We start from the raw sequence: 11,664 nt of genomic DNA, 5'->3' as shown, positions 1-11,664 counted from the left end.
AAACACAGTAATGTACTTCCCAGCAAGCATATAGAAAAATAGGAGGCATGAAGCCTTTGGCGGAATATGACTGATCAGACTACCCCGATGTGCGAATCTGACGTCCGTGCTTGTGCAACTGCAGCGTTCAGCCGCCATTATTTATCTAAACTCCACAGGTGACAGCGTGAAGCTTTGCATACAGGCTCTGCGGTGGAAGTGGTGATGTTGCGCTAAGCTCTTTAAGGTCACATCAGTTTCAAATCACGAAGAAGGTGAGTCACACAGCAGACACACCTGATTAAAAACTTAAGCCCCTCTGGTTGGTTGGGGCGGCAGTGTGGAGGGGGCGCGTCGGCTTCTGACAGGCGACTGTTGGGGAGGTTTGCATTTCAGCACGCAAGCCTGACACTTGTTTACACAGTAAATTCAAACCTGTCCGGCTTACAACCTGATATAGCTGCTTATTTGGATGAAAACTACCCCGTAAAAACCTTTATTTGCATAAAACCTTTGATTTAACGCAGATGAATGCACAGGAGAAAGCAGCAGCCGCTTTGTTGAGATTAGAAGAGTTTATTTGTCACATTAGTCAGAATTACCTGTGTTTGTGTCAGCCGCGTGGAGCAGGAGCAGCGCGGGAGGCACGGGGAGAGGAAAGGTGAAAGAGAAGCACAGCGAGGGAGAAACACTGGAGGGCGGGCACAAAGAAAGGGGGACTAAAGAAAGGGAAGAAAGAGATGCATTCATTCGGCACCTCATTGCCTCATGAGTTGCTCCCTCACCTCCTCCCACTGATAATAACTATCTTTGCACACTGTGAGCCACAGGAGAGAGGAAAAGCTCCCTTTGCTCCGGCTTCCTACCTCCTAGGAGTCCTTGATGTGTTGGAGAGGAACCCGAGTAGCTCTGCTGGACTGAACCTCTTCTCGCCTCAGTGTGGCGGCTGGAAGGATGTCTTCTGTGACAGCTGGAAGTCTGTTGTGATGAAGGAGGGCTGTGGAGTTAGATAAACTACCAACTGATGTCTGCTTTAGAAGGATGTGCAATACGGGCACTCGCACGCAAAAAGGACTGAACTCGAAAGAGAGATTAAAGAAGGGTGTGTGTGTGTGTGTGTGTGTGTGTGTGTGTGGGAGGGGGACGGGGGGGGTTGCATGGCAGGATCATAGTGACCATATGTCCTCATGCCTGTTGGTGTGAACTCAGTGCCTCTCCCTTTATAATCAACCAGCCTTCCTCATGACTCCTAATTCTTGTTTCTCGCTTTGCTATTTTGTTCAGGAGCAGATGCTCGAACAGATGAACTACATGACATTGAAAAGGTCGAGCTATGTTGGCCCCTCTGTAAATTTGGCGGAAACTATTGACCAGCGTGGCTGACTACCAATGGAGTGATTATATTCCAATCTTTTTCTTTTTAAATTAATGTTTTATTAGTTTTTCTTTCTGTAGGCAGAATGAAAAAGGGGGTGAAAACGCTCTCGATATGTACCTGGACAAAATCAAGCTTGTAGCCTTTGTGCACGTCCAATTTTCTCGACCTGGTACTCGCTGGTGTGCTGGCCATCACTATTCAGTTCACACAGACAAAACCCCTTTGCTCCACCTTGTTTTGTTCGCCCCTCCTTTTCCTCTGGGTCAGTTAGGTAGCCATGCTCTGCTTGCAAGAGTTTCTGTCCCTGCTTTTGTCGGACACGTTTTCGTTTGCTCTGTGTCAGAATCAGCTGTATTGGCCAAGTACGTGTGCACGTACAAGGAATTTGACTTTGCTACAAGACAAAGCACTTAAATAGGCATGAAAATAAAAGCATGAAAAACCGTACAACGTAAATTAGACTATCAGAATAAAGAATTTAGAGAAAAAATAATGGGCAGAAGCAGATACGTACATCATATGTACTTATATACAATTAATGAAGAGCTGTTGTGTGAGAACGGTCACGCACTCTGTGGCTGCTCAGAGTTGATCAGAGTGACAGCCTGGTGGTTTTGGCGTGCAGCGCTCTGTAACGCCAGCCTGAGGGAAAGAGTCAGGAAGGAGTCTGAATAAACTGTAAATGTGAGGAGCCCTTGGAAATTTTACTTGCCTGGTTCCTGACCCTGGACCGGTACAGGTCCTGGATGGAGGGAAGACCACAACCAATAATCCTCTCCACAGACCTGACTGTCGTCTGCAGTCTGTCCCTGTCGTGCCTGGCGACAAATCCAAACCAGACCGTGATGGACGTGGTCAGGACAGACTGGATTATAGCTGTGTAGAAAATGATCTGCAGCTCCTAGAGCAGGTTGAACTTCCTGAGCTGACACTGGAAGTACAACCTCTGCTGGGCCTTCTTTCTCACAGAGTTAATGTGGGGAGGTCCACTTCAGGTCCCAGGACATTGTGGACCCTAGGACCCTGAATGAGGAAGCCACATCATGCCGAGTTTCTGTGAGCTGACACCAGAGAAGCTGGGCACAGCTGGTGTGGTGAAGGAGATCTCCTTCGGCACCACCAAGGATCACATGCTGGTCATCCAGGAGTGCAAAAACAACCAGGGCTGTAACCATTTTCATCCCTGGAGGGGTGATCAGCGTGCACTCCATGATGCTCTGTGTGTAATTCGCAATCTGGTTAGAGGCTTCGTGCATGGAGGTGGAGCTTCGGAGATTGCGTGCGCCCCGGCTGTTAACTTGACTGCAGATAAGTGCCCATCATTGGAACATTATGCCATGAGGCCGTTTGCTGATGCTCTTGAGGTGATCCCAATGGCACTAGCTGAAAATAGCGGGCTGAACCCTATCCAGACCATGACAGAGGTCAGAGCCAGGGAGAGCAACCCCTTCCTGAAGTCCACTGTCATCTCCACAGTCTTGAGCGGGTTTAGCTCCTGGTGGTTCTGACTGCACGAGAGGACCAGCAGTTCCTCTTCCCCTCTGGATGCGGACTCGTCCCCGTCCTGGATGAGTCCGATGACAGTGGTGTGGTCTGCAAATTTCAGGAGTTTCACAGAAGGGTCCCCAGAGGTGCAGTGAGGACTTCGTGCAGAACGAAGGAAGGAGGCGTCCACAAAACAAGCTGATGGAGTTATGCACAGCATCACTGATGCTACAAGTTCATCCTAGTTTCTCTTTAAGCTCCCCCTTTTCATTATTTTATGTCTCCGCTCCTCTTTGCTTCACTCGCTCTTTCTCTCCCGCCCCTGCCCTCCCTCTTCCTATAAACTCCTCTATGCCCCCGTCTTGCATTTCTCCAAGAGTTGCAGTGTTTTTCTCCTGAAAATTAGAGTCACATGGTACCTCTTATCCAGCTATAAGTATGTGGCAGGTCTCCGCATTTAGTTGTCTGTCAAAACTACAAGCCTCCACTCATCACCGTGTCGTCGGGGCTGATGAGGAAAAGACTGTAACCTCTATTCTCCTACGAGCGTTCGGTAACAGCTCAGCGGGCCCATCAATCCCGCCTCCATCAGCCTGACAGAGCCGTAATAACACAAATCGCTGCGACTTTCAAATGCAAAATGAAGGGAAATCAGCAGTCTGCTCACATCTCGTGCTTTTCTCGCAACGATACAAGAAAAAAAAAAAAAAACAGGCAAAGTGTTGTTATGAATAATAAAATATACTTTCACGGTTACGGTACATTTATCCAAAGAGAACCCAGCGTTGACTCTTTTTTTTTTTTTAACTGATTTTCTAATGTTGACTTAACAAGATGAGTTCATGTAAAAGGTACAGCAGGCGGCTAAAAGCTGGAGAGCCTGACACCCACTCAGAGTTTTACACTTACCCAATACCGTTATGTTTTTTTGTTTTTTTTCTCCTCTGCTGGCATATGTGCAGTACCCCGGGAACAATTGATGGTTCTGTGCCTTGCTCAACTGCCACTTTGATGGTAGCTTTCGAGGGTAAGAGCAGTATTCACTCTGCTTTTTGTACTCGGTCCAGGTCTGGCAAATTTTCTGTCAGAATGCTGTTTCGCTAACCTGCAGGCTACTACTGGAGTCAAGTGTGCACAATCCTAGAAAACCATCAAAGCTTGTTTTGAAAATGTTTCGCTGTTTAGAGCCAGGATGCTGAGTGATGCCAGATTAGGTCACCCACTGCTGGTGCAGAGTAGCCCTGCAATACAGATCAGTTTGCTGGCGCTGTGCTGTTGTTTCATTTAATTTGAGTTTATTTTTTCTCTTTTCCCTTCTATTCTTGTCTCATTTTCCCTACTGCAGCATCATTTCCGAATCTTTTTTTTTTTTTATCAAGAAGAGCTGTTTGAATTGTAAACTGAATTGTAACAAACCTCACACGTCAACAGTTTCCTAATAGTTTCCTTATCGTTCTAGAAAGAGTCTATGAGCATGTGCCAGACAGATGTTACCCTGGGGCTGTCTTCATGTTATTTTATCAGCAGTGTATACCATAAGCCCACTCCGTTGGCGCACCTGAAGTGATGACAAGCCTGTTGTGGTTTCCAATATTATATAAGCAGTCAGTAGTGCTTCTGCACTCTCGAGCCTCTAAAGGTATGCGCCTGCACAGTGATTTGTGATGCAAAACGTTCTGTGAGCACTTTAAATCGATCAGACAGCGAACTAGTCAGAGATACCGGATAGCATTTGTCTAAAAAAAACAAAACAGGTATTTTTACTCTGTGATTTTCTGTTTCCTGCTTCAAGAAAACAATGCCAATGGCAGTTAACAGGAAATGGTGTCACCACGAGGTGAGGGGTTACACTTCGCTTCCTGTAGCATACAGTGCAAAGATAACTAAAGAACAATGCAAACCCTGTTGATTATGCTTCAATTCAAATGTGAACTCTTTGCCCTATTACTATTTATATGATCCTATGTCATTCATTGACTGATGTGAAAAAAAACATCAGCTGATTTTCTGCCTATGTAGTTCTTTTATTTGTTTCAGTGGAGTGAAAGGGTGGAGATCCTAAAATTAGCTCATTGTCTCTGAGCTAATGACGGACCGTGACTCACTGAAGTGACTGCATGGGTACGCAGGGTCCGCTGCAATCGCTGCCATGCCGGTGCATTCCTTAACTGCGGTAATGAATCCATCTCTCATTTTTTATAGCATGATAATGTCACATGCCGCGAGCCTGTTTCTGGTCAGGAATGGGCTCGCAAACATGACAGACGAAGCACGCGGCCGCCGTCCCTGTCAGGAGATCCCATTAAATGGGCAGCTGGCTGGCGAAAGCGGGGACACCACCCTTCACATTCAAGGAGGCCTAGATTCAGGCCCCTGTGACTGGAAGAAACACAAATCCTGCTTGTTTCATTATCTTTAAGTTACTATGGTGTCATGCTCAAAGACTAGATTGCTCAACAGCTGACAGGACGAAAAAAAAAAAAAAGCAGCCATCCTCTCTGATATCAGTAAAATGTGACAAAAACTGACATGGTACTAGAGTGAAACTCAATTAATATTCAGCTTTTGAACATTACTGTAGGTATAGTACTCACATTTTACCATCTGCACGGCAGTTAATATTGTTTTAAGGGCAAAACCAGGTGCAAGTCATTGTTAAAAGGTTTTCTATTTTTACATCTTTTGAATAAATTACATGTGTTGCATCATACAACGTCTGCCAGTAATACTAAGATAATCACTTATGCTAAGTATAGATAGATCTGCGCTGCCATTTTCCACCCGAGGAGAGCTATCGGGGAGGGGAAGGAGGTGTTTAAAAGGAAGCCTGCCAAATACAGTTCCAGACAGAAATACTGTACAGCCGGGCTAACTGTTAGGATTTAAAGTGCTCTAAAGGCTGCAGCAGATGAATCAAGTTGCAACGGCTTAATGGAAACACTGGACCGCCCTCCATTCTGCAATATTTTCCTTCATTTGACATCTTGCGTTTTTAAATCTATTATTAATGCACTGTACCTCCTGTGTGCCACATTACCTCCGTCTGGATGGGAAGTAAGAGAATAACTCGATTGTCTCCCTTTCTCCGTGCATAAAACAAGGGAAAGCAAAACAAACTGGCTATGTCACCATGGACGTACAGTGACAGTACTGGAGAGGAAGTGTCTGTAGATTTTTTTGTTTAAGTCATTGCAGTTGTGACACATATACTACAAGATAGCAGAAGATAAGAAGATTTTACTGATCGAGAAGCGGAAGATGTAGGTGTTACAGCAACAGACAGGGCTAGACGGTGCAAAAAATACAATATGCATTAAATATAAGTTACATAAAAAATAGAAAGAGAATAAGGTAGAAAAAAAACATTATGGTATAAAAGTTTAATATATTAATATTTGTACATTTCTGCTCCAGGCTTAACTAACTACACTAACTAGTGTAGTTAGAAAAACCAACCAAAGACATGGACGTAGAGTTAAGTGAAAAATTATACACATTGTAAACAAAGAGGGGTACATTATGTGAAATGTGAAAAGTCTAAATCTTTAAAACCATTAAAATGAAGAGAATTTGTTCTCTTCACATTATAACCGCCAGTTTCCCTTTTGTCAATCTGTATCATTTTCCCTGTTGTTCTGTTTCTTTTTCTGTGCTCCACTTTAAGTATGAATATACAAAGTCATACTACAATACAGTAGTAACAGTGTGTTTTTAAATAGAGAGTAGTGCTGCACGTCTCTGTGGGGAAACACTGACATAGTTAGGTAAAAACCCAAACTGCTCTGAAATGTAAGATAACCTTGTTACTCTGAAAGGAAACTACTGTTTTTTTAGATTTATTATTATTTTCAATCTGAATCATAATGTATCACAGCATAGTGTATGCATGAACGATAACAATAAAGCATTCATACTTATTTGACACCGTCTTCCTGGATAGAGGTAGCTGAGGTACACAATTGTGTATTTTGTTGATTAGCAGTAAAAAGGGCTAAAAAAAAAAGCTAATCTCTCAGTGGTTGAAAGTCATGCGATTGTAGCATGGGGGTGTGACTCCAGGACGCTGGAACTCACTGTTAAGCCTTCTTGAGGAGATGTGGGCCTAACTTAGTGAAACATTGGTGAAGGGAGGTGCCCACATGGAAACGCCAATGATAGCTAGGCTAGTTAGCTGGTGTCTTCTTGCTGGTTGGTTTTCAGTGGGACTGGGCTTCTAAATGTACTTTGTCTGGGCACGATGGGTCGCAATATCGTATCCTGTGTATTAATGAATGATACAGAGTTAAGGGAGTGGGACCCCTTCATTCCAAGCACCACCGCTAACCACTACTCCATAAAAGCTCGCCTGAACAGGGACTTGAACCCTGGACCCTCAGATTAAAAGTCTGATGCTCTACCGACTGAGCCATCCAGGCTCTGTTTCCTTGAGAATTTTGAGTATTTTCCGTGACCCTGTTTTGGTTTTCCCTGTGTTTCCTGTTTCTATTTTGTAAAGTTCTTCCTTGGTGTTTTTTGTCACGCTTTACTTCCTGTTTTCCCGCCCTTTTCACTGGGCTGGTTTCTCCTTGTGTGTTCCCCCCCCCCCTTATTAGTTTCATCTGTGTCTAATTAGCCTCTCTGCCCAGGTGGCTCTATAGCCCTGTCGTTTGTGATGTTTTCCCTGTTTGTCTCACTGTTCAGTTTCTTGCCTTAGCAAGTTTTAGTTTTGGTCCTCATCTGCTTTTGGAGCAGGTTTTTGGATTATCCTGCCATCCCTCCAGCGCCCTATGTTCCAGATTTGTGAGTTGTTGTTTTTCTTTACTTATATTTTACTTTGAGCTCCTACTCCTGCTTCCTCTTAGTGTCTTGCATTCAGATCCTACTTCATTTCCCACTGTATGTGACAGACTTGTCCCAAGATAATGTTATTCCTCAACATTATTAATAGTGTTTTAGCCTGGGTTCGACTTTCAGACCTGCACCTTATTCATTTCTTTATATATTTTAGTTATTTTGCTTTGACTATTTGGACGTACAATATAGACATCGTTCCTTTTTAATCTGTTAGCCAAGAAGATAAACGGCTGATAAAAACACTGCTCCAATCTGTGAAGCCGTTCTCTGGCTGCTGTGTTGATTTTGACGGGGTGCATTTGCCAAACTCCTGAGCAAGAACAGCTGTAAGCCGTTTCAAAGTAATAGTTTTTTTGGCTGTAGATGTGTAAGGAGACATATGGTGCAGGTATATTTTCAAATGAATTCCTCCTATTTATTCTCTATTTATTCTGTCATGCAGAACAATTCCAATGTACAGCTTACAGAAACCCATTTTAACCAATAAACTGTTATAAGATTATGCTTCACACTTGATTTGCGCGTTTAAACCTATAAATATCAACAAACTCGATCTTGCGGTTTGTTGTTCGCCTTTAATCAGCTTGATTGCACTTTATTAAAAACGGCCATCAGAAGCTTTTATGTATCAAATTAACTGCATGCAAAGTTGAGTAAACGGGGGGAAAAAGAGTGAAGGCCTTCTGCTTTTAAAGAAACTGTTTGAGGTTTTCAAGGTGCGTGGCAGGTAGGTTGCTCAAAGCTTCTCGGAAAACTTGTCCCAGTTCTATGGATTTACGATATCTCGGTTGCCGCCGTCCCCGATGGTACCGCTGGATGGATAAGAATCTGTCCGTGCTTCCCGGCAATGAGAAAACCATTAATTATGACCAAATCCATTAGCGGCCATGCAACCCCCGGAACCTGCAAGCAACATCCATCATCCCTCACCGTTGCTCACTGACACTGACACTTGTAGCGGATAAGCTGAGCTAAAAGTTGGAGCCAAATATTTTAACCTGTCTATACATAGGAACCATCTGTCATTTTTTTTTTTTTTTTTTATCCTACACCCATTTTTGTGTTTGACAGATTTTTTTTTTTTTGGCCACAAGTTTTTGTCAAAACAAGACATTTCTTGACCCAGCTTGTCCAGACTGTAGATGTGAGCACTAGAGTCGCACTGGTTCCCCTTGTTTCCGAGCTGATGGCACTGGAGTACATCTTCCTTCTCTTGAAGGGATGTCTACTTGGGTGTTTCTTTTATTTTCTTGGTCCACCAATGCATTTCCGTTGCTCTCCAATAGCATCTGCTTGGTACAGTTATTTCATTTATATATGACTATGAATTCCTAAAGTGGTGTCACTTTGCTGCTTTAGCAACAGAACCATTTAAGACAAAGGTCTTCAACATGGGGTCTGCAACCCCTAGGGGTTGGTTGATTAGACATTTTTTTATATATTTAATTCTGTAATTGCACATTAACATGTATCCAACTATTATTTTAGTAAACGGATAAGAAATAGCTCAATATTAAATGCAAAATGACATTCATATTTATAAATAGGCCGAGTTTAATATAGAACACATAAAATAGGTAGGGGGTCCCTACTTAATTTCTCCATCAGTTTAGGGTCTTTGGCCTGAAAAACTTTGAAGACCCATGATCTAAAACAATTGTATCGTACTCAAAAATCTGAATTCCTTTATATTAAACAGACACTGATATTTCATACAGTTTCAGTTTGGCTGTATAAATAAACCCGGTAGTCGGAAATCCACCGTAAAGAGGCATCAAGCGTGATTTCCACTGTAAAACAGCATGAGACAAAGATAATATGCTTTATGCTCGCGGCTTTTGTTTTTTTAATCAAATACCGCATCAGTGTAAACGCCAACACCTTCCTCAACTGAGAACATGCAGCAGCTGCTCGTAGACTCCTGTGCACAATAATTGGCTGGGAAAATACCAGCTGCAGGCTATTATAACATAAAGGAAAAGAAATAGTAGAAATGATAGAATGCGGCGCTTACACAAATTCAACACAGATAATTAATGTACAACAAGATAATAGTTACATGAATATTAAGTCACTTAGATGAATTGATAACACCCCCGCCTTAAGTAGAGACAAAAATGATCTGTAGATGCCACAAATGAATAGCGCAAGTATTCATTTATAGAATAGCGTTATTATATTCACTAGTGTGCAATAATAAAATAATAATAATAATAATAATAAAACAAAACAACATAGTGCTTGAATATATTTAAGTTTTAGGCTCATCCAATCCTTCTCCACTGTAATGCATCAGTCTAAACCACCTAAGTCTGGACCTGCCCAGGTATACTATAGGATTTTTTTTATAAATGTTGGCGTATGTTTTTCTTTTTTGTGTGTCTGCACTGCATTGGCAGAGAACAATGGTGATTCATCAAGCTTTGCTTTTTTTTTTCTCAGCTACCATTTCATGGTAGACATTTTCTAGGCACCAGAGTTTGAACACGTGAATGCCGCACCAGCATTTAAAAAAAAAAAAAAAAAAATGTATAAAACATTAGCTGGGCAAACATGAGCTCTTACAAACCAAATAAAAAACGACACAGAAATAAAACGACAGTGAAGTCCAGGCCTTTATAGAGCCTATATTCAGTTTTCCCAATTTTATGGTTCAGCTCATGCAGAAATAATTGATATTGACATATCATATAACCTGTTGTCTCACTTTAAAATTTGTTTTTGGTGGCAGAAAATGCAGATTAGGGGGGTGGGGAAGCCCTCTAAGGCTTGTAGTCACTGGGTGGCATCTCCAGAACTATTTGTTCCAAAAATTTCCTTAGGTTATCCAAGCAATGATCCAAGCAGATCATTCCTTTAAATTATAACCGTTAAAATCTGCAGTCCTTGAATCTGTTTTTCCAAAAATCAATTTAAGCACTGCAGCCCTCGATAGACCCCCATCTCCCCCCCAAAAAATTAACCACCCTCCATGTGCCAATGGGCACTGTACAGTGGAACTTTAAATCAACAGGCCATCTGTGAATGGATAGAGGGCTGGGACGGGGCGGCAATAATTGTCCGTTCCAGATGTAACCCTACGCCAAGCTTGGCGGGATGAGGGCATTGATCCGAGGGGGTGGGGGTGTTGTGGAGGTAGGAGGGAGGGGGACAGAGCTTGTACCGAGCGGGGAAGGCCAGATTTGTTGTGCCTGTGACAGCAAAGAGGAGGGCACGGACACATACAAACGTCTGGCTTTGGGGTGATGTGGCAACACAATAAGGACTCGGAGGCAGCCAATCAGTGTTTGGGAAAAACAAACTTTGGGGAGTGAGGTGGGAAGGCAGATGGGGTAGGAGCCAAGGCCAGCTGAGGACAGCCATATGTGAGAGGCAGCTGATGTGTGAAGCATTATGCCCAGCAGTCGCCCTCTCTACACGCTGTTGTGTGTGAGGGCACCTTGGCCCCCTCAGAGCCACATAGATAAACACTATCCAAACCTCCTCATTTACAGCTTCTCATTAGTTAGAGTGGGGAGGAGGAGGAGACGGAGTGTGAGCCTGCCCGTAACCCTGGCACTCCCATTGGAATGAATTAGTATCTTTTTTCCTTCTTTTTTTTTTTTTTTTATACTGTGTTGTGTTTTAAGGTAATAATTTATTTTAGAGCTGTCTTGACCTCTGAATTTTCATGGACAGATGCGAAGGTTTTCATCTTTTAAACGTCCATCAATCAGCCTCATTGTTATTCACACTGAACATTTTGGAAGAGCGTTCAATTGTTCATCCCTTGAAGAAACGTCCTTGTGACTTCTTGTCTATGCTAAAAATTGTCTCTGAGGCCAGCTGGGCAGACTTTCATTCTCAGGTTATTTTTGATTCCACATTTAATAGCCTTTAAAACAACACTTTAGGAAATTGTCTATGTCTGTTTTGTGGGACCATATCAATGAGCACTCACCGTTTTGAAGAAAGCCTGCGTTTGGCCAATATTCTCTCTGTCATCATGT

The 11,664-nt window shown here is 42.9% G+C and overlaps 1 non-coding gene across 1 annotated transcript; it reads right to left on the bottom strand.

The window, feature by feature from the left end:
- Positions 1-7,184: 7,184 nt before the first annotated feature.
- trnak-uuu lies at positions 7,185-7,257 on the bottom strand. Its single transcript has one exon. It is a non-coding gene; the product is annotated as a tRNA-Lys (tRNA).
- Between the last annotated feature and the right edge of the window lie 4,407 nt (positions 7,258-11,664).

The sequence above is a fragment of the Mugil cephalus genome, chromosome 3 (assembly GCF_022458985.1).
Source record: "Mugil cephalus isolate CIBA_MC_2020 chromosome 3, CIBA_Mcephalus_1.1, whole genome shotgun sequence".
Lineage (NCBI taxonomy): Eukaryota > Metazoa > Chordata > Actinopteri > Mugiliformes > Mugilidae > Mugil > Mugil cephalus.
Note: the sequence above shows the minus strand (reverse complement) of the source record. Positions and strands in the feature narration are given on the sequence as shown.